The sequence below is a fragment of the Rhipicephalus microplus genome, chromosome 7, assembly GCF_043290135.1.
Source record: "Rhipicephalus microplus isolate Deutch F79 chromosome 7, USDA_Rmic, whole genome shotgun sequence".
Lineage (NCBI taxonomy): Eukaryota > Metazoa > Arthropoda > Arachnida > Ixodida > Ixodidae > Rhipicephalus > Rhipicephalus microplus.
The window spans coordinates 40961729-40984336 of NC_134706.1; the positions used below are offsets into that span (position 1 = coordinate 40961729).

Consider the following 22608-nt stretch of genomic DNA (forward strand, 5'->3'; position numbering starts at 1 on the left):
CATGTGCCGTATAACGGAGTAAGCGTTATAAAGAAGTAAATGCTTCAGGGGTGGCAGTTTTTTGGACTGGATAGTTTATGCAATTTTTATCTTGACCAATTCTTTCTTACAGTGTGTTTGAGCCTGTAGTTTGTTTCAATGATTGAAATGAAGTGCATGGCTCAGCAGTTATTTCCTGTAAGCATTGTGAATATTAAGCAGCAACAGGAATATAAATTGTGTACACTCACACCAACAACTTATCAAGTTATCAAAGCGCTGGGTGATATAGCATCCCGTAGATGGTGCAAAGTTTGTTGCGGATTATGCTTATCTTGCAGAGAAGGCAGATGAAAAACAATCCTATGATACCTTACTCCTTCAACAGAAACACTTGAACGGCTAAGTCCTTCATTAGCTATTATTTATTGTAGTTCAAGGAATTATCCTGCTCTAGAATAGACGTTTTCACCATTGACTTTGATAACATGGAACGATAAATGTGACTTACCCGGTGGTCCTCGATGCCGATGAGGTTGTAGTACTCCTCTCGGGTTATCATGAATGGGGCCAGGTTGGCCGTGTAGATGGCCAGGAAGACGACGGCGAACATGGCCCACACGTTGGACATGAAGCGGGCAGTGTACCCGCGCGGGCAGTCCACGTTCACCGCCGCCCCGAACAGGATGGCCCACACCAGCCAGTAGGTGCGGAACAGTGAGAACCGATGCTCTTCGGATCGCCGACTATTAGGTTCAAGGCAAATTTTGGACCCGTGTCCAACGAAAGGTTTTAAAAAGGGCGCAGTAAGAGCACTGAATGTTTTAGGGGCGAAGCTCCCTATGCCATGGGTCGTGCGTCCGTGATGTATATAGTAATAGTATAGTCGTCGTAGTAGTAGTAGTAGTCGGGGGCACCTCTCGTTTACTTTTCGAAATGTCCGCTGAGTGGCGGTACTTCAATATGGTGAATATATGATGAAAAGATGCCAGATGGCGTTACTCGCAGTGTTCACTAGATGGATGGACGGACGAACGAACAGAGAGACAAGGAGACGTACGGATGGATGGACGCACGGATGGATGGACAGACATGCACGGACGAACGGACGCACAAATGAATGCACGGAGGAATGCACGGATGCATGGACAGACGAAATGACGTGCGGACGGACGGACGCACAAGCAGACGCACGAACAGCCGGCCGCATGCACGGATGCACGGACGGATGGTCGCATGGACGTACTGACGGACGCTTCGTCTAACTCATTATAATTCAGTCTGTGGACACGCTGTGATTTTTCTCTTGAACACAGTGGTCGATATTAGTGCATTCTGGCTTTTTTTGTTTTTTAACGTGACAGCAAATGTGTATACGAGTGTTGACTGTACGCAACGGCTACTTTACTGTTTGTTAACACGACTGTACATGGACATACGTGTATGTGATTGCTGAATGAGTTCTTTTTATAGTCATGTACCTATTGATATGCTAAACTGTATATTAGACGCGCTGTGCACGTGTCAAGATTGGAGACCTGGACCCTACGTGCTCTGTGTTGGACATCTACAAAGGATAAGGAGTAGCCGGTGCCAATTTGTGGCCTATCATCTCCTTATATCACGTCCATAAAAAAGGATCATTGATACATACATTTCGAAAGATAATTCTTGTGGCAAGGTCGAAGAACCCCTCTACCGACAACGCTACATTGCATACGCTTCCTAACAAATCAGATTCAGTGTAAGGGTTTTTTTACTATTTCAATGATTGTGAAATGTTCTAATGATATTGCTCATAATCATATGGTGATTTTGGGACATTAAAACAATCAACAGTACATTTAAATATCGCTTAACAAAATTCACCTAATTTTATTTGGCAGTAAAGAGAACTCGACCCACATGTTCAACACTTACCTTGACAAAGCATACAATGTGTACATTCAAATAATAACTTGGCCGAAGGTTTTCGGTTGGAATTTTCATGAATTAATTTGAAACTGCGTTTTAATTCACAATTCAAATCAATGTAGTCAACAAATTGTGTAGGCAATAAACCCACATAAACTCAATCTTATATTACATCATTGTCCGGGTATCATTACGTCAACCATTGGTTTCTCACATAGACAGTATTTCTCACATGTTTTCTTTTCCTTCTATTGCACGGTGAGTTTTATTTATTTTTTGATGCCCCTGTATGTGACGCATTACGATAAAAAACATAAACAGTTTTGCAGTAGTTCTACGCTATCAGCCCCTTTCTAACGTTCTATGTGGGCTTTAGAATGCTCAACACGTCCGCGGACCCTTCTCAGCGGCACGCCAGATAAATTCCGGAGTACGCCTTCCCGCTGCTACTAACCCCCTTCCTTTTTCACCCCCTTTCTTCATCCCAACTAGAGAGGCTTGGGTGGAGTAGCTTCTCGGATGCTCGACCTTGGATGCTCAATGTTCCTTGGTGATGCGCGCTCGAGCAGCGGCCAACTCCATTGGCCTCCCGGAATGGGGTCTTGCCACTCAATCATGCAATATGCCGCAACTCTCTGGTACATTTTCTGCGATAAAATGCTTCTACGACCACCACCACCGCCTTCCCGCTGCTGTTAGTTAGTCTTTTGTGATTAGATTAGAACACACTATACCATTACACAGTTGTTGCATTTAGATTAAAAGCACTTAACCATGACTTGTCTCACCTCTGGGAGGAGTGATCCGCATGTCGTAGCAGGAGGGGCTCATCCACTCGAAGACAAAGATGGAGAACGCGGCCACTTGGATGCTCACCAGCAGAATGAGCAGCCACGATACCGTGTCGAATGGTTCTACAGAGGAAAATATCACGAACAAAAAAAAAAAACAGTGCGATATTTGGTGGACTGCTATTGATACTGCGACCGATATACCTATAGCACCTAGAGCTGCTACAAAACATCCTGGCAAGCTCTGCTTATAGCACGCAATCAGTTCACACATCAATCCAGCAGTTGTGCTTAAGGGCAGGAAACTTCTTAAATGCCCCTTTAAGTACCTAAACGATAATACTACTGATGAATTCTTTCATTTTTTATACAGACACATACGCTTACTTTGTTAATACTCATACATCTTGTCGACGTATGGAGCCTTCCTCCAATGAGTAATAGTGTGATTCAAATCACCAAACATACCGCTTGGTTTCTATTCTTTCATTTTTTATACAGATACATACGCTTACTTTGTTAATACTCATACATCTTGTCGACGTATGGAGCCTTCCTCCAATGAGTAATAGTGTGATTCAAATCACCAAACATACCGCTTGGTTTCTACCGGGGCACTGGTTAATCTACAATTTTGAATCTGGTTTAAATTACCGTTTGCATGAATGTAACAACCTTTGACGTGCTTTCACTTAACTTACCTTCCGTCCAATGCCCACGTCAAAGCTTTGCGTGTTTGGCTCACAACGTATGTACATGTTGCTAAGTCATGTCACTCAAAACTGAGTATCGCCTTCGAGATAACATTCTTTCTAAGAAATAGGTTTACTTTATAAATTGAATTTTTTTAAAGGTAAATGCGTCTTTCTTTCTTAAAAACATTAAACTTGGTAGCGAACTCCGCAAAGAGGGTCTCTATAGTAGAGAGAGAATCTTTTGAGATTTGGTGAATGCTTTCTTGATTTTTTATCGCTTGACATGCCAAGAAACAAGAGTCCTCACCGAGAAAGGCCTTAGGTGAGATGATGCCAGTCCGCTTTGCTACCACGATGGCGATTCCAGTCTCGAGGAATGGCACCGTAAAGTCAACCGCCATTTGACGGTCAGAGTTGATCTTGATGGAAGTGACCAGAATGTCAACCTGTCCCTCGAGGAGCTCTGCTATTAATCCATTCCACGTACCATTCTGCCAAGCAAAATAAAATGGGAATTCTCGCTGATAACAACCTAATGAATATTACTGCTTGATTCAGCAGCATATGTTAATTGTTAAAACCAGATTAGGCTAAAAGTTCCAAAGGTTGCCAACTTCGGTCATACATTTTTACATGGCACGTCCTCCTTGTATATTCAATGCGATAGTTTAGCTTCATGAGGATGAGTTAGTGCGCCAGTTGGTTTCGCCACTTTGAAGCCTAGGAACGCACACAGATGCAATACCGGCCGGCTAAATTGTTTCCAAGATCCAAAACTTGCCAACCAAGCCATCCTCACGAACTACATTTCCGCGTCTTTGGGCTCTTTCTATTGTAAAATAAACTAGCAGTTGTAGTTCACCGCAGTGCATTGAACTTCATTCTTTTATTGCCGACTACGTGTGTTCTGACCCCTAAATAGTCTTCAATTTCTACGATATAATTCTGGGGTGACTGTAGCATATGAAGTTTTTATTAGTCAACAACTAATACGCAACATTGCAATGCATTAGAGTCGTAATGATTGTAGCCTACCAATGTCAGGTTCCAGCCTTAACAATTTCAAATTGGTTACTCTGAATAATGTTAACAAAAATGACGTGTACAGTTGGCTCTTCTGCGAATATGAACCAACTAGTGCAAAAGTACATCTTGCCAAGTTTACAAGACACACTGCTGAAAACTGGCCAATGAGAAAGGTACAAATTTTGCCCTCTCTATTTCTCTCCCACTCACTCACTTACTTACTCACTCACTCACTTACTTACTCACTCACTCACTCACTCACTCACTCTCACTATGGCGCTGCTCTATATGAGTCGATTCTGATCTTGAATACAAGCTTTTTAAGCTGGATGTCGAAAGCAATGAAATCGAACTCACGTCCTTCACACCCCAATATGCCATCTTCCACACGGTGTATGTCATACGTAAAACCCAAATCCTGGGCGAACTTTTGCAGGAGGTCTATGCAGAATCCAAGGCAGCATTTGTAGAATGTGGAGTTTTTGCGAGTAGCCGTATCGTTGATTCTGGACACATGGACGAGCCACATTGAAAGAAATCAATAAGTTGATTAAAATTCTCGAAAGTTATGTTAAGGGGACAAAATTAGAAACATCTTGTAGTTGAGAATATGGTTCCTAACATTAAGTAAATCAAGCCAGAGGATACAGATAACGCACACTGAGAAACCCAGTGGCACAAGCACACTTGCACCCTTGTACATTTGCTGTACAACTGTGGCGTGTACGTCACTTGAATAGGTAAGTTTTCTAATAGGACACAGTTAAAATTATTCAAAGCTAGCTAACTGATGAAACTTGCAACTTAGAAACATCTTGTTTCGTTATTAAACATAGGAAGCGTCCTCAATCACATGTGATGCATGAGATACGACAAAACTTCAGAAGCTTGGGGCGATCAGTTTCATCGAATCAGCTTCATCAGTTTCACCTCTTATATAGTTTTGAATGGCAAAATGCTTTCAGTGACACACATGCCAAATATGGTCGTACAAAGCCATTGAATATTATGTATATTGTGTTACTGTGATAACACCTGTATATTGTGCATAATGAACATTCATTTTACCTTTCAGATCTCAAATATCCAGGGAATCAATATGAACAGTGACGAACTATTTAGAAAATGCACTTAACTACTTAAAAATACTTTGTATCAAACAATCAAGCGAGCAATAGTACCAACAAAGGGCACATATGCACAACAAATGAACATCTCGAAGCATGTGCTTCACAACAGTGGATGAAATTGCAGCCACAAACACGAAAGCGTTTCACGCACAATGCTCATCGACCTGGTGGAAATTATTTGACTGAAATGAAAACCACGCTGCAGACCAGCGACGAGGAAGAGCACTTCACTCAAGGAGTGTGCCAGTTCCGTTGAAAGTTTTAAGCAGGAAACATGTTTAAGCCAGCTGTGAACACTTTGGTTCGAACAGTGTCTAAAATCACAATTATCATCACAAGGCAGCGCGCGTTCTCTTCGTTATTTTTACAGTGAAGCCGTCTAAGTTGCCGGTAACTTGTGTTGTGTCGTGCAGAGCTCCTCAGGTGGGCATGCGCCAAAGGAATCGGGCATAGTCTACTGCCGAGTAGAGCAGTTGCGAGCGCTAAACGAGAACTCTGCTCGGCGACGATGCAGAGCTCGTGAAGCATGACGAAGAGAAATAGAGAACAAATGAAATATAGGGAGAGGGGAAATATAAAGAGAGAGAGAGTGAGACACAAAGAGACAAAGAAAAAACACAAGAGAAAGAAATAGAAAGAAAACGCGGAAAAGAAAAAAAAGCGTTGGGACATCCCGCGTACGGTGGCAATGAACGATATGCGAAGCATGCATGAAGAAGTTTGCGATGTCGCACCTCCGAAATGAGCATAACAGTGAAAAAATGTGTGAAAATATTTTACAAAGTATCTTTCTGTGCCCACGGGACTTCTCAATATTTTAACGGCGCACGGGACGGCTTATGCTCTTCTATAGTAGATAGAGTACCTCGTGCTCTAAGTCGTTAATTACTTTTTCTAAACACACAAAGTGGCGTACTAAAAAAAAAACATGTCAATGTGAAAACTGGTTGTTCATCTTTGCATTACGATTCCACAACTAACATGTGCGCTGCAAACACCAGAGGTGGTAGGCTCACATGTTGTTCTTGTATTGCTTCATGATTCTGGTTACGCGAAGTGTAATGCTGAAGCGTAGGCTGTTTTTATTTTTCATGAGGAAGGTGTTGCGAGTTGGGTTAGGTTAATAGATGAGTAGTCATGTGCTCACCATGTACCCTAGCAGAAAGGTACACTACACTGGTAACTACAATAAGTAAATTAAGGACTGACACATTTAATGTTTATAAAGATTAGATAGGCACAACTGCAACCATACTTTCAATCGCATTGGCCTTACGCCTGCATAGTGTCATCTCTTTAAAAGCGAGTTCAAGACCTGGCATGGGTATGTCGTGCAATACTTGACTGCCAAGCACAGCGCTCAGGTTCAATTTCTGCTGAAACCCACATTTTTAAAATTTTTGTATTTCCCGGGCCTAAGCTGCAAATATCATTTTGTTAACATTCTCACATTTAAGTAACTCAAGTACGTTCTCGGAGATATACACTTGCTATCACATGTGGCACGCACTTGCGGACCTTGGGCCGGTGGTATACGGCGATGTGCCACAAGTTTTAACGACGAACGCGACAGAATTTTCCCGTTGTCTATAGCCTGACTATGATCTTCACACCCTGTTATTTTCCCATAATAATTTTGGCCGTCACCATGTTTAGGAGGCGACCATGAGAGCACCCAGGCGTAGGCGGCTCGACAGACAGACAGACAGACAGACAGACAGACAGACAGACAGACAGACAGACAGACAGACAGACAGACAGACAGACAGACAGACAGACAGACAGACAGACAGACAGACAGACAGACAGACAGACAGACAGACAGACAGACAGACAGACAGACAGACAGACAGACAGACAGATAGATAGATAGATAGATAGATAGATAGATAGATAGATAGATAGATAGATAGATAGATAGATAGATAGATAGATAGATAGATAGATAGATAGATAGATAGATAGATAGATAGATAGATAGATAGATAGATAGATAGATAGATAGATAGATAGATAGATAGATAGATAGATAAAACGTTCAAAGTGTTTGCAGTATGGCATGAAATAATTTCCATTTACAATGTCGAAGCTTGCAATAAGTTGCGCGATGTGTGAAACAAGGAGGCTGAATTAGTATAAAGTCGAACCATACAGCAAATAACTAAAACAACCTAACAAGTAGCCAGAGCTCAGAACGACTTAGACAAAGTGTAGAAAAAAGCGTAGCTTAGACCCTAGCAGCAACCTAGAAGCAACATAGCATCACCGAGCTAAAAAGCTGGCAACTGCATAGTAACAACCAGACATATCACCTAGCTAAAGCTAAAATCTTCCGAAAGAAACCGACGTATCCACGGCATAGCAGCGACCTAGCAACAATTTTCAAACAAGCCGACATAACCTGTCCAAATTCAAGCAACAACCTCGAACCAACCTGTAAACCACCTAGCATCACCTAGTTAAAGCCCGAAGACATCCTAGATTAATCTAGAAGCAATCCACATTACGTAGCTAAAACATAGCAACGACCTACAAGCAACCTTATTAAATAATTGTGTAGCTTCGCTGTTTCAAGCCTCGTGAGACATACTGAAACATTTGCCATTCGGATCGGGTTTAATAGGATGCAATATTAAAACAAGTAAGAGCAATTGACTATGCTTATTCTTTGTACAGGCGTGGCGTCAAAAAAGAAAAGAGAGTACATCTTTATGATATATTATAGCAGCGGGAACGGTTCAGTATGAATGAGGAATCCGGATGTCGTATAGAAGAAGCTAAACAACGTCTTATAGAAAAGTAAAGCATTGGTATGCATTAGCGAGCTTTGGCGGCGTAACGCAAACTTCGTTTGAAATTATGACTTGAATGGATAGCTTCGTCAACGATATTAGAAAAATAAATGAGATATCCGTTGCTGGTTAAACAAACGGGACGGCTGCACCTAAATAACGGAAACGCAATCGAGAACGTTGCAAAACTGTGTGGGTTTCATGCTTCATAGAAACGCTATATATATATATGGATAAAAACCAAGATAGCCAATAAATAATAGCGTCGAGGAAACTAATGTAGAATCGCCAAGATGTGAACGTTATACGAATACTCTTTGCAGTGAACGTTGTCAAAAGGCGTAGAATTTATGAAGTGGGCGGAAGACGTAAGGGGGCTTGTTTACTAGAACAGGAAACGAAGATCTAATCCGCAAGGTTAGCAATTTCTATATTACTACCTGAATGGAGTAGGCTAATGCAAGTATAGAACGCAAAGAAAATAGGTGACTGGACACAGCCAACGGCCGAAAAGAACCACCTTCAAGATACAGCTAATCACCGCGAAAACTAGCGTTATGGCCACACCATTAGCTCTAAGTGACCAAACAAGTCCAATGCTATAACCACGTTTACTTATTTTGTCATAGGCCGAATAGGGCATCTCTTCCCTGCGGTCGTGTTCACTTTGCTTGCCTCCGCCGCGACGCGGAAAAAACGCGGTGTGCCGTAATGGGTCTTTGCTTTACTGAAGATGAAATATGTCTCTCGTTTCGAGACCATCTTGGCGCTACGTTGCCATGACGTAGTTTGTAGAAGGGAGTACAAAAAAAACATAATTTGCCAGAACCCAACTTAGGATCATTGGTTTAATGCCACGGCCGACGATCACTGACAGCCACAGATGGGGCACCGCGTAGCTGCGCTATTCTGTTGGAGCAGCAAAAGTTCGCTCAACTCCTTGAGCTCCCTTCGCTGTCGGGGTTCTTCGTGTGGAATTGCTGCGGTACGCTTGCAGCGTTCACTTAGTCTGTTGCAGCATAACCTCTAAGGAAGGCACTGAAGGAGGGGACGTTATTCTGATGATGTCATGAATTGATAACGTGCAGTAACATACTCAAAGTGCTCCGTGTAGAGTTTTGCTGAGCCCACTGTGGTTTAGTGGCTCTGGCGCAATGCAGCTGTACTTCAATCTTCTGGATCGGATTCTGGCCACGGCGACCGCATTTTCGATTAAGAGAAAAATGTTCGTGGCCTGGTGCATTTAGGTGCAGGTGAAAGCGCCCCAAGAGGTCGAAATTTGCGCAGCCGTGCACAAAGGCATCTCCGATAATCATATCCTAGTTATGGTGAATTAAATCACATAAATAACTATTGCGACGCGTAGCTTTTAATTCAAAATATTCAATACAAAATAAAGGTAATGCTAATTTATTTTGGCATGTCTCGTTTCCAGCATTATTTTGTTTTCACAATTCACAAAATCTCGCTAAGATATATGATAGTCATAAGGCAGAAAAAGCATACCACCATTGGGTACACTTTTTTTCCTCCCCACCTACAAACGCAAGAAACCACGGCGGCACACAAATACTCAAAATTGTGTTTTGGAATACATATATGTGCACTAGAACCCTATATAAGATACAGATATTGGGATTGATGTTTCTTAGAAGTTATACGGGATATTTCTGAAATACTTTTTTCAGAAACAACAAGAAAATCATTGCAGAATGCAAATACACGAACACAAGTGCCGCATTGCGTTTATTGTTTTGCGGGAATGCTGCTGCTTGGCTAAATTATTCATTATGTGGATCATAGTATTGTGGTGTGGTTAATATTTCACCGCATGAAAACTTAGAAGTGAAGCTAGAATCCCCAATGATTACCAGTTAATTATTATTGTACACTTATTCTGGACAAAAGTATTGTGTTGCTGCGATATTTGTTGCATTAAATGCGCTCTGCAACAGCAGCTTCTCAAATAGGATGTCATTCACTGCGTATTCAGTTGGAAGATTACGTGTGCTCTGGAGCACTCTTGAGCGCTCCAGAGCACACGTTGTTGGTTCCATTTGAGAGCTCAGACTACCTTCAGTTTGTCCTTTGAGAGCGCCAAATTCTGATTCAGAGCACTTCCAACCGGTCTGACTTCGAAATGAGAACGCGGTGCGATCTGGCCGGGAGGAAGGGTCACGTGACACAAGCAAACGGCGTGAGTTTCGTAAGGGGACACCACTGGACGCGTTATATTTTGTGCACTTGTGCTGTTCTGCTGTTTGTGGCGTTCTTGGGCGAGTATGTGGCGAGTTCACGTCTACGTGGCCATAAATCTACCATGTCAAAAAGAAGGCAGCTAGTGAAGGAGGAAACGTCAATGCTGTTGTTACAGACGCTCGCTGACGAATGCCTTAAAGCTATCGAAGCCCGGATGATGACAACGAACATCACCAGATTTATGTGCAGGGCTCAGAAGACTATCGTTGCGTGCAGACATGTCGGAGATGGCTGCTTAACAGATCCGCGCCACTTGCTAATGCAGCCAAGAAATATTTACCCGGTGTCTTCCCGCACTGGTTGCCCAGTGGCGCTACGGATGCACTGCTCCGAGATTAAAGATGTATTCGGTTGGTAGGCTGCCTCTCGCGCTCGGATTGCGAGCGGATTCAACATCTGGAGACACCGAACGAGAGGACCGGAGCGGTCAACCGAATACGCCTATAGGAAACATCACTCTAAACTGGAGCCGCGAAATGACTTGCAGCCCTAAAACAGATTAGAGGTATAGTACCTGCCTTCAAAGATCTGCAGGGACTTTACCTGCTGCGGTGGTCTAGTGGCTAAGGTACTCGGCTGCTGACCCGCCGCTCGCGGGATCGAATCCCGGCTGCGGCGGCTGCATTTTCGATGCAGGCGGAAATGCTGAGGCCCGTGTGCTCAGATTTGAGTTCACGTTAAAGAACACCAGGTGGTCGAAATTGTCGGAGCCCTCCACTACGGCGTCTTTCATAATGACATGGTGGTTTTGGGACGTTAAACACCATATATCAATCAATCAATCTACAGGGACTTTAGTCGAGAAAGCATGGTAGTACTGCCTGCGATTCTGCCGTTATGGTGCCGGGCGTTGGGAGAAGTTTTCGCCACAACCTCCGAGTCCACGACTAGCGCGGTGCATTTGCTTGGCATAGCCCAAAAAACTTGCATTCCGCCTTAGAAACACGTGCGATAATTTCCGACAAAAACAAAGTAACAAGACACCCTATTCGGCAAGGTGTCACAACAGAATCGATATATTATAAAAGTATTTCAGTACTGAGATGCAAATACACTTTTTTTTTCAAATATATGCCGACACAGAAATACGGATACCTAAAAGTATCTCCGAGATATTATTGCGATACTCTTGTATCGCAATATTGCTTAACTTGGTAAAACCAAAAAGGGACATTATCTTGAGTCGCATCAACAGCCATATGGTAAAAACAAAAAAAAAAAAACAAGCAAATCCTTAGCAAATTGGCCCACTCGTTGAACACGTTCCCGGTATAAAAGTCTGCGATTGGCCTATCGTCGACGAAGCTGACATGCATGTGATGGCGTGCTCCCTCGATATTATGTCACTACGACGTAATATTGACGTCAAAACATTTGACAATCTCTAATGCAATACAGCCCCGCCGCGGTGGTCCAGTGGCCAAGGTACTCGGCTGCTGACCCGCAGGTCGCGGGATCGAATCCCGGCTGCGGTGGCTGCATTTACGATGCAGGCGGAAGTGTTGTAGGCCCGTGTACTCAGATTTGGGTGCACGTTAACGAACCCCAGGTGGTCGAAATTTCCGGAGCCCTCCACTACAGCATCTCTCATAATCATATGGTGGTTTTGGGACGTTAAGCCCACCATATATATCAATTATTCAATCAATCAAACACTCATTCAATGATGGCCAACAATAGCTGCACCCAGGCAAATAGCTGCACCCTCGGTTATGTCATACTGAAGAGATTTGTTTACTCGCGTAGTAAGCAGCAAAAAAAGGAAGCTTGCTCTCCGCCACGTAGGGCTTCAAACAATGAGCATGGATGATTTTGGGAACTAATTTGGTTTCTCCTAAATTGTTTCCGTGCCATGCCTAGGTGATGCCGGTTTCAGGTCGCTTCTAGGTTGTATCTAGGCTTTGTGTAAATGATGCCAGGTTGTCACTATGCTGAGTCTCACCGTAGGAAGGTCCGACTTACACCATAGAGAGTCACAGACACGACCCAGTTTTCCAAACTGCGGAGAAAGAAACTCACCCTGAAACCAAGCCTTTGCAACGGTATTTTCTTCTTTTTGTTTTCTTATGTGATTCTTGAAGAGAAAATGCCAAAAAAATGAGCCCGTAACTGTCTGCATCAGAGTGCGACACCTCGAAAGTAGCTCACGAGGGATGGGGGTAAGGAGGAATTAAAAGGGTACGATTAAAGGGTAAAGAGATATAGAGGGGAAGGAGAGAACGAGGCGCAGGGACAGCGAACGACAGAAAACGACGGAAGTGAAAAGGGGATGGGAAAGACGGACACGGTCGCAGGAGTGCGAGGACGGGGCGCCACTCGGCGAGAGCTCTTGTCGGCGGCAGGAGATGGCGTAGGGCGAACCAGTCAGCCAGAGCTGCGCTGTTGTCGGACATCGCGGGGTCACAACCGGTTGGCACGAAATCCAGAGTGCGAGTCCCACACCGGTAAGAAGACTACGGACATGCACTTGTTGGTGTAGGCCTTCCATCACTTAGGGATCTTCTCGCTGCCGCAATTGCCTTTTCCGTTCTCCACTATTCTACCACAGTACCTACTCGGGGTCCTTAGGCTACCATTTCTTCGTAGCCGTTTCTTGGACTAACTACAGCCTTCTTCACCTTCGCTGGGCAGGTGGTGAGGAGGAGGTCTTACGCAATTTTCGCGGCACGTAACCGCTAAGATGATGGAAGTTTTCTGCGATCGACTTCCGAGAAACCGTGCTTTGCAACTTGCATATTAAAAAAAATGAACGCTCATAGCTCGCAGAACTTGCACAATCTATATGCCGTCCTTTACAAATGTGTTGAGATTTATAGGAATTTATTCCAGAATCCTTATTGGTGAAACGAAAGCAACAGTACGTAAAGTTCACGGCACCGTACACAACGACAGCCAGAAAATTATTTTCTAGTTTCCAGCGTGTTTCACGTCGCTCTTCATCTCGTGAAACAAAGCTCGGCAGAAAGAGCTCGCCTTTTGTGAGAAACCGCTGAAAGCATTAAAACGACGCGCAATGACAGTTACCGAAAGAGCTTCCTCGGAGGAGAACTAAAGTTCATGAATATTTCATGAGAGCGCACGGAAAGGACAAAGTGTTGGGCGAGAGCATCGCTCCGCGATCAGGGGATCTAAAGACCGCGACAGACGACTGCTGTTGGCCCGCCTCTTTGGGCGGTCTGGCATTCCGTTTTCGGATCGCTTTTGAATGAGTACTTGAACCTTTTATAGATAAATCCGCCACCAGGAAAGTCATGCAGCATTAAAGTATCCGAATCGTTGTTAAAGCCAACGCCGTTATTAGTTGATTGCTTTGTTGTGTAATAATTTTTAGCCGCATCGCTATTATGACGGACACCACTGCTGTGATTGCACTACGCTGACAGACCCCATCACCGTAATCCCGAGTAAACTTTGGTACTGCTGAACTAGCTTTGGCAGTGCTGAACAACAGTGGTGAAACATAGTATAGTTCTAATTATAAAATATTCTTGGACAATGTTTGGTTGCACAAAAAAGCGCTGACTCACCCTTGCAACATGGCCTCTGGCACGACACGGCACTTGACGGCCCGCCCACTCTCGCATTCACCCGTCTCGTTGTCCGGTTGACCGATGTTCAGGAATGGACGCTCCACCATGAACGTTACCTGTGACATCATTGTCCTGACGATGACAGCAGCTTCTCTGGTTTTAACCACGCTTACCTTTAAAGTTATAAAAGCTGTAACTTTTCCAACTATAAAATAATAAATGCGCGCGCATCTGCGACATATTGCAGTTGGTCTCTAAGCAGATTGCGCCTCTTCATGTAGAGAGTCATCATATAACTGTATAGACTCGTTATTAATAATTATTTTTATAGTTCTGCCAGAAGTTTACTAATAGAATCGAGTTTTCAGCACACGTCACAATGTTTCAACCTCCTCGCTTTAATTTGTGCTAAAATAAAATGCCAGGCCTGCGCTGAACGCGCAGAACAGCCACAGCGAGAACTATGAAAGAGCGGCCTTTCAGAGTTTTTTTATAAACACTCTTTGCGATGCTAAAAGCACACTGCTGGGTACCTACTACGCCATAAATTATCATAAATGTTGTGTAGTTGGGCAGCATTCAGTTTTCTATCTTTCGTCTTTCTATGGAGAAGCGTGGTATCTGCTACACACTTGTTAGGAATTTTGAGCAATTTTTTATGCAGCGGCTGACGACAATCCAGAAACATGCCTGAAGTGGGTACGCGCCACAGTTAATAGGTGGTCAAGAAGAAGTTTTCTAATGGGTTGGAGCATTGGACAACCCGCTCGTTACGCGATTCCGCATTGTGTGACGCCTGGTTGTTCCTTTGGTGTTCTAAAATGCTTTACTACTCATATAAACGCGATTCTTTTCCTCGACATCAAGCCTGCCCAAGGCAAGTTTAGAAACGAGTTCTAAGCACTGGCGTGTCGCAGTGGTAGAATAACGGGCTGGCACACAGCGTGCCCGGGTTTAAATCTCATTGTGTGAATGATGACTTATCCTTACTGAGGTTTTTTTTTGTTTGATGCTGATTTCGGACACCGGCGGCAGCGGCGGACCACTACGGCGCCGCGCGCGAGCCGTGTTCTGATCTCATAACTGCTTTCGCAGTAAAAACTCAAATGAATAAGTAACAAGAGAGTTCGCGTTGTTCGGTAAGTCTTGCCGCTGGACGAGTTGATTTACAATTGGAGGTAAACTGGCGTGCGCAAATAAAAAGGAGGACGCAGAAAAGATGGAACAGGGACAAGCGCTTGTCCCTATCCCGTTTGATTTCTGCGAGCTTGTCTTCATTTGCGCGCACCAATTTACTTTCAATTCATCTGCTTCACTATAGAGACCTGCATAAAATAAACGGAGAGCTTTATATTTAAACTACTCTTTCGGTTTATCTTAACAAATATTGATATTTCGATTTTTTCCAAAGCGAAGATTGTAACCCGCATATCCAAAACAATATAACGAAAACATTCGAAATTATTCAGTATACCTTAAAAAAATATGTTGGTAAATTTGCAGCCACTGTTTTTGCTCACGTGGTGTCTCCTCTTTTATAAAATCAAAACTTCATCCACTTGAGCAGCGATAACACCAAATTATTTACTGCAAAACCTTCTCTACTCTCTGCGCCGATTTTTCTTTCTAGTCATGATGCATGCTTCGTTCCGATGCAACAGAAGGTTGGACACGCAAAAAAACAAAAATTGTGACGTTTTATCACGTGCTTGAACACTCGGTCAGTCTATTGTTCTATTGTGCTGGGAAATACAGTAATCATCAGCAGAACACACGACCGGGTGAGCCGCAGTTATTGTGAAAATGTCAGGAACTTTTCTAAACGTTTGATCCCTTCTACATCAGATGTCAAACATGAAGTCCGGACTTCGTTCATAAAGAACTATTACGCCAAGTTCTAACTGGTATTTCAGGGTTGTAAGTCAATATCTCCTTGGGTTTCAATGCTCTGCGATAACTCAACGAGAAAAAAGTTGAAGTTTTCATATGGTAACCAACCTAAAGCAAGCCTTAAAACCATTCGTAACAATTTGCAATCTAAAACCTACTACAAGAACACGCACACACGTTTTACTGGCGTCAGGTTACAGCAACGAGTTCACTTAAACAACGTGAAACGCGAAACTGGGGCGCTTAACTACGAAAGTTAAATATTCGCTTCATAACCAAAAGCCCATCCGCAATTAATAGATAACAAAAATACACAGCATCGTACAAAAGAACGGCAAATAACCTCGCGACACATTTAAGTTTTCGAAGTTTCTTCCCAGATAAATGCATTTCGACTGACAAAGCTGTCGCTTATCTGTGTATTTCGAAATTGTCGACTTCACCGAAAAACGACAAGACTGAAATGCCTTGCAATTCAACGAACAAAAAAACATTTCGACACTTCTTTTGACTTCTCCAGCTTGTTTCACATTCCTACTTTTTTCTATTATTTTGTATATATGAACCAGTACGTGTGCCACTGTGAAACTCGATTTACAGCAACGGCCCTAACAAATCGCATCCAGCCGGCTTTCGGCAGCATCTGACCATCTTCAATTTTTTTTACATTTTCAAGAAAGAAACTCAGAATCCGGACATACTTTGAGATTAAATTTCTCTGGAACCCCTTTCGGCGGGACCAGTTCTTCTCCAGGCCAAACGATGTCTTTGATGTCGATACCCTTTTGCGTCCAGCCTCCGATCTGTGGGCAGTGAAGACTCGTTTATCCGTTTTGAGAAACGAACAACAACAACAACAACAACAACAACAACAACAACAAAGACAACCAAAACAACATAGAAGACCTCACGACGTTCAATTTTACTTTCTCCGTGTTCTTGGTCGCAAACTGCTTTCAAAGTTGTAAACACTTAAAACGTTCATGAAGCGTAACGGTAATATAATTTGATCTGGCACAGTGTAACAATAATATAATTTGATCTGGCGCGTCAGTTCTGCAAGGGCAGCCATAAAGGAAATGCAACTGTAAAAATATTGAAGAACACGTAACGAATCAGCACTTAAACGAAAACACTTAAAAAAAGTATTGATTGGATTTATGTCAGAATGCATTGTCGTTAGCCACACACAATATACAGGCATCTCTTACTTTATTTCCCCACTGTGTTTGGTTTTACGTTGTTCAATGACGTGCAACATCCCGTTTCTAATAAATGGCAATATGCAGCTCACTGTTGGCAATAGTAGAACCGCAAAATGCTAACGAATTGTAATAAACACCCAAGCGTAAGCTTTAGAGTTACCATTCTGTCACACTCTATATGGCAGTATTTTTTTAGATGTTTGCAATGATTCGTTCATCATTTTACTTTCTCTATTTCATTGAATGCACTGCTGCCATATTGCATGGAACCACTTTCCCAATTAACTGGGCATTCTAATCTCAAGTGAAGACTATTTGAAACGCTGTACGCATTTTAATCTTTTGTTATAACAAATCTGAGGTTTTCTCTGGTGTGTAAAAACCATATGAGGACGCATTCAGTAAGGACATGCAATGAGCCGCAGATTTCCAAAATTAACGTTAACTTTTATGGTGAATTATCTTGGTGGCTTTAAACTCAACTGAATTTGAGAAGCTTTGCACAAAATTTAGGGTGCATAAACAGTACCATCCGTCCCCAGCAAGAAGTGCCAATCACAACTTCTGTGCACACATCGGTAGCGATAAATGTTGCGTAATAAAGCCAATAGCCGAAACAAAACTAGCCGATAGCATTGTTTTTGCATGAAACATTTTCCCCGCCTATATTATCTAACATATCATGCAAAAATTGTAGGACCCATGAGCTTCTCCTTTAGGAGTTGAATAAGATAGCGATATTCACGCGCACGCACGCACGCACACGCTGGTTTGCCTTCCTTTTCATTTTTCGTTTGCGGTGAAGACCTGAAGGGTGCCGCAAGAAAAAGGCCTAGTGCAGATGCCTTCCAGCTTTTATTTTTACTTGCATCTACTGAAACGGGTTGTTGAACAAGCAGAAGTTGCCTCGGTGAAGGAGAGCTTTATTTAGCGCAAGGGCTAACTGAACGCAAGCCTGCGATCACAGCAAGTCTTCTTCCTTTTCTATACTCGAGCTCCATGCCCACTGCCCTCATTACAATCACCCCCGGCCGATGAGGGAGCCATCCTGGCGACCTAAGGACAGGTGTACACAGAAGGGTCGTGGTATGGCTTGAGCCGAGAGATGTGTACGATTTCTTTTCCCCGACGGCGCTTGTCCGGAGATGCATCCAGCGGCTCGACAAAGTAGTTGACAGGGGATGTTTGGCGTACAACTCGATAAGGGCCATGGTACCTGGACGAAAGCTTGTGGGAGAGTCCTGGAGGAGTAGAAGGAATCCATAACCACACCAGTGAGTTCGGAGTAAAGCTCATATGCGTGGTTGACGCGTCGTGGCGATGTTTTTGGCGCGTCTGGTCATGTGACGTGAACGCATGAGCAAGCTTCCGACATTCTTCAGCGTGTGCTGCTGCTCGAGAAACGGTAGTCATCTCTGAAGGGTCCGGTCGATAAGGAAGAATGGTATCTATCCATTGTTGATGATGGCTCGCGTCCATAAAAGAGGAAGAAAGGCGAAAATCCAGTGGTGCTTTGCGTTGCAGTGTTGTAAGAATATGTCACAAAAGGGAGTATGCTATCCCAATTTGACTGGTCAGATGAAGCGTACTTGGCCAGCATATCCCCAAGTGTAGGATTAAAACGCTCTGTCATCCCATTAGTTTGCGGGTGATAGGCTGTGGCAGTGCGGTGTATGATGCGACACTCGCTCAACAACGCTTTGATGGCATCGGAGAGAAAAACGCGGCCGCGGTTGCTCAGTAACTTCCGAGGTGCTCCATGCCTTAAAACCAGGTTTTGCAGTATAAAACATGCAACGTCTTTTGCGGTAGCAGAAGGTAACGCAGCTGTTTCAGCGTACCGCGTTAGGTGGTCGATAGCGACAATGACCCAGCGGTTGCTACACAAAGTGTAGGGAAGCGGACCGTAAAGGTCGATTCCGACACGATCGAAAGCTCGTGCTGGACATGACAACGGCTGCAAGAGACCTGTGGCACGTTGAGTGGGCATTTTGCGTCGCTGGCACGTAAGTCAAGACCTTACGTAACGGCGAACGAAACGGTACATACCGCGCCAGTAGTACCGCATCTGCAAGCAGGTGTATGTTTTTAACACACCAGCGTGGCCACATTGCGGATCATCGTGGAACGTGGCACAGATGTCAGAGTGCAGATGTCAGGGGATGACGAGCAACCACTTACGGCCGATCGAGCTGTAGTTTCGGCGATAAAGCAGGTTATCCCGAATAGCGAAGTGTCCTGCTTGACGGCGAAGCGTCCTGGAAACTGGAGCGGGCGTCCGGTTTGAGAGAAAGTCCAAAAGAGAAGAAATCCAAGCGTCTTTGCGTTGCTCGAAAGGCATGTCCGAAATGCTGATGACCAAGGCAGCACTAGTGGAGATAGGCGAGCCGACAGGCTCTGAAGCCAATGGCGAACGTGACAGGGCATCGGCGTCGGAATGCTTCCGGCCAGAACGGTAGATAACACGGATATCGAACTCCTGTAACCGCAATGCCCAACGAACGAGCCGACCATTAGGATCTTTTAGTGAAGATAACCAGCAAAGCGCATGGTGGTCTGTTACAATATCAAACGGACGTCCATATAAATAAGGCCGAAATTTTCCATTTGCCCAAATAATGGCGAGGCACTTCTTTTCAGTTACACTGTAATTCTTCTCGGCTTCACTGAGGATGCAGCTGGCATAGGCAACGACGTACTCGTCAAAGCCCTCCTTGCGTTGGGCCAGTATGGCCCCTAGCCCGACACCACTAGCGTCCGTATGAAGCGCCGTTGGAGCAGACGGATCGAAATGTCGGAGTATGGGAGGCGTGGTGAGGAGCCGTCGGAGTTCCTGAAATGCATCATCACACGCCTGCGACCACGCTGACAAATCAGAACTTCCGGCAAGAAGATTGGTCAAGGGGGCGATAATGGAGGCGAAATTGTGGACGTAGCGGCGGAAGTAAGAACATAGGCCGATGAAGCTTCGAAGCTCTTTGATGGTGGTCGGCTTTGGGAACGCCGTGACTGCATTAAGTTTCGTAGGGTCCGGGAGAATGCCGTCCTTAGAAACCACATGTTCGAGAATTACAAGCTAGCGAGCGCCAAAGTGGCATTTCTTCAAGTTAAGTTGATGTCTCGCCGTGGAAAGGCACGTAAAAACTTGCTCGAGGCGGCTGAGGTGGGTCGCGAAATTGCTTGAAAATACCACAATGTCATCCAAATAACAGAGGCACGTTTTCTATTTCAGACCTCGCAAGACGGTATCCATCATCCTTTCGAAAGTGGCAGGTGCATTGCAGAGGCCAAAGGGCATAACGGTGAATTCATATAGTCCATCCGGTGTTACAAAGGCTGTCTTCGGGCGGTCACCCTCTGCCATGGGCACCTGCCAGTAGCCGGAGCGTAAATCTATCGAAGAATAGAACTCTGCTCCTTGTAGGCAGTCCAAAGCGTCATCGATGCGCGGCAGAGGGTATACGTCTTTGCGCGTTATCTTGTTGAGTCGGCGGTAGTCAACGCGGAACTGGATGGATCCGTCTTTTTTCTTGACGAGAACAACCGGTGAAGCCCAGGGACTGTTGGAGGGCTCGATGATGCCACGTTTCAACATGTTCGTCGATGACACGGCGTTCAGCAGATGACACACGGTACGGACACTGCCTCAGCGGGGCTTGTTGACCGGTGTCAATATGGTGAACGACCACAGAGGTTCGGCCTAAGCCTGACTGGTCACGATCGAATGAAGAACGAAAGCGGAGAAGAAGATTTATAATCTCTTGGCGCTGAGTTGGTGCGAGCTCAGAGTCGATGGCATCCGAGAATACGTCCAGAGCATCATTAGGCGCGTTGGTAGGAGTGACAGCACAAATTGGGAGCGAAACCGTTGAATCGGGTATAGTAGCCGGAAGAATGCACTCGCAAGGTTCGTAGCTTCCCAGGCATTCTCCACGTAGAAGGGATGACGGACTGTCCGAGGGATTGCACACATAAATGGCAGCGTGACCATTGCGAAAAATGACCACGGCAAACGGAAGCATGATATTTCGACGGCACGCAGATGGGACTAATGGCATAAACAACACAGGCGATTTCGGAGGGGAGGCACGCGACACCGAGACAACAACAGCTGAGAAAGGCGCCATGTCAACGTCAGAAGCAGCAAACACTCTACACGAAGCACCATCGTCGGGGTCATAGCATGGCACAGATAACGCGAGTTCGGAACGAGCACAGTCGACCAAAGCAGAATTTTACGAAAGAAAGTCCCACCCAAGGATAACGTCATGCGAAGAACGGAATAAAACTACACATGTGACGACGTGCATCGCACCTTGAATGACGACTCGTGCAGTGCACAAAGCTGAAGGCTGAATATGATGGGACGTAGCTGTCTGCAAAGATAGGTCGGTAAGTTGCGTGGTCACTTTCTTCAAGTTTCGGCACAGTTTCTCGCTAACTACAGATACGGCAGCTCTAGTGTCAACAAGTCCGCGCACCTTAATGCCATCAATATAGAGTTCGATTTCGTTCGGGGGACAGCAGTTAGGTCTTGAAATTTTCGCTGCCAATGCAGTTCTTGCCTCCGGAACTGCGCCCGTCAGTTTTCCCCTCGCGGTGGGCTGTTGCGACGTAACATCGGAGAAATAGATCGACGACGAGGAGAAGGTGAACGCCTTGAGCCGGATGGTCGGCGACCGGGACGTACGTCTAGAGGTGGATCGGCAGGAACGGGATATCGCGGCTGAGTGGGCATGGTGGGCATGTAATGTGAGGCCCCTGCAATGTCGTGAGAAGTGACGAGCTACGTGGCCTGAGATGCCACATGAAAAACAGATCGGCCGATTATCTGGAGTGCGCCATTGGCTGACGATAGGGGCACTGTTCGCTGAATAAGGTACCGTAAATGGTCGTGCAGGCGGCGGCGTCATATAAACGTTCTGACCTGTTTCATATACAGCCGGAGACGGGACGGTCAGCGAGCGGGCAGGTGGCGTCGACGAATAAACGTGGCGAGTAGCTTCGTAGATTGACGGAGACGCTGGCGCACGTGGCCGAGCAACTGCGGCTTCATACGTTAGTGGTGCGGTAACAGTTGGTGGAGCCTGAGCTGGCGGCAATGCTTCGGCAACTTGCGATTGAATAACCTGGCGAAGCGAAGGCGACAAGGGTGCCATCGGCTCGGTAGTTCTTGTGATTATAGATAGCTGCCGGGCGACCTCCTCGCGTATGAATTGCTTTATGACTGGCATCAACGCAGAGTGGTCGGCGGTGTCATAGCGATAGTCCAGGGATGAGATGTCCGCGGTGTCTTGAGCAGCCAGCGTGTAGAAGCGCGCTGCCTACGCAGCTCATCATAGCTTTGGCAGAGCTGAATCACCTCGGCGACCGTCTGGGGACTCTTCGCAGCCAGCA

The 22608-nt window shown here is 45.0% G+C and overlaps 1 pseudogene; it reads right to left on the minus strand.

Annotated features, from left to right (window-relative positions):
- Positions 1-22608, minus strand: part of LOC142767753 (glutamate receptor ionotropic, NMDA 2B-like) — a 145671-nt pseudogene that overhangs the window by 12516 nt on the left and 110547 nt on the right.